At 46.9% G+C, this 1,094-nt stretch overlaps 1 protein-coding gene across 1 annotated transcript in view; it reads left to right on the forward strand.

The window, feature by feature from the left end:
- PRPF6 (pre-mRNA processing factor 6) overlaps positions 1–1,094 on the forward strand; it is a 63,803-nt gene that overhangs the window by 11,149 nt on the left and 51,560 nt on the right. The window lies entirely within an intron of this gene.

Raw genomic sequence — 1,094 nt, forward strand, 5'->3', positions numbered from 1 at the left:
GAACCCGCCACCTTAGGTGTATGTGGCTGGCGTCTTAGCCGCTTGAGCCACAGGCGCCAAGCCAAATTTTTGGGGTTTTTTTGAGACAGAGTCTCGCTTTGTTGCCCCTGATAGTGTGCCATGGTGTCATAGCTAACAGCAACCTGAGGCTCCTGGGTTCAAGCAATTCTTTTGCCTCATCCTCCCGAGTAGCTAAGACTACAAGCGTCTGCCATAATGCTAGGCTATTTTTTTTTTTTTTTTTAGAGGTAGGGTCTCGCTCTAGCTCAGGCTGGTTTCTAACCCGTGAGCTCAGGCAGTCCGCCCATCTCAGCCTCCCAGAGTGCTGGGATTATAGGCTGGGATTGAGCCACCAGGCCTGGCTCCTGGCTTTTTTTTTTTTTTTTTAATTGAGACAGTATTTTACTCTCTTACCCATGTTAGTGGCGTTATCATAGCTCACATACAGCCTCAAACTCCAGGGCTCAAGTGGTCTTCCTGCTTCAGCTTCCCAAGTATCTGGAACTACAGCTGCACACCACCATGCCCAGATAGTTTAAAAACACTTTTTGCGTAGAGATGGATTTTGTTATGTCGCCCAGGTTGGTCTTGAATTCCTGGCCTCAAGGACCTCTTGGCCTCCATAAGTGCTGGGACTGTGGGCATGAGCCACCATGCCTGGCCTTAAGATATTATTGAGTTCGCTGCTAAGAGTGTAGAATTATTTTTGATGATTTAATTAAGACATATAATAAAGCAACTTTGTTACAGAATGGACATCCGCTATTTCTTTTTCTTTTTTTTTTTTGAGACAGAGCCTCAAGCTGTCATCTTGGGTAGAGTGCTGTGACATCACAGCTCACAGCATCCTCTAACTCCTGGGCTCAAGCAATTTTCCTATCTCCGCCTCCCAAGTAGCTGGGGCAACAGGCACCCACCACGATGCTTGGCTATTTTTTGGTTGCAGCCGTCATTGTTGTTTGGTGGACCTGGGCTGGATTTGAACCCACCAGCTCAGGTGTATGTGGCTGGTGCCTTAGCTGCTTGAGCCACAGGTGCCGAACCAGGACATCCACTATTTCTTTTTTTTTTTTTTTTTTTTTTGAGACAGAGCC

This window comes from Otolemur garnettii, unplaced genomic scaffold, assembly GCF_000181295.1.
Source record: "Otolemur garnettii isolate 467f Iridium unplaced genomic scaffold, OtoGar3 scaffold00023, whole genome shotgun sequence".
NCBI classification, from domain to species: domain Eukaryota; kingdom Metazoa; phylum Chordata; class Mammalia; order Primates; family Galagidae; genus Otolemur; species Otolemur garnettii.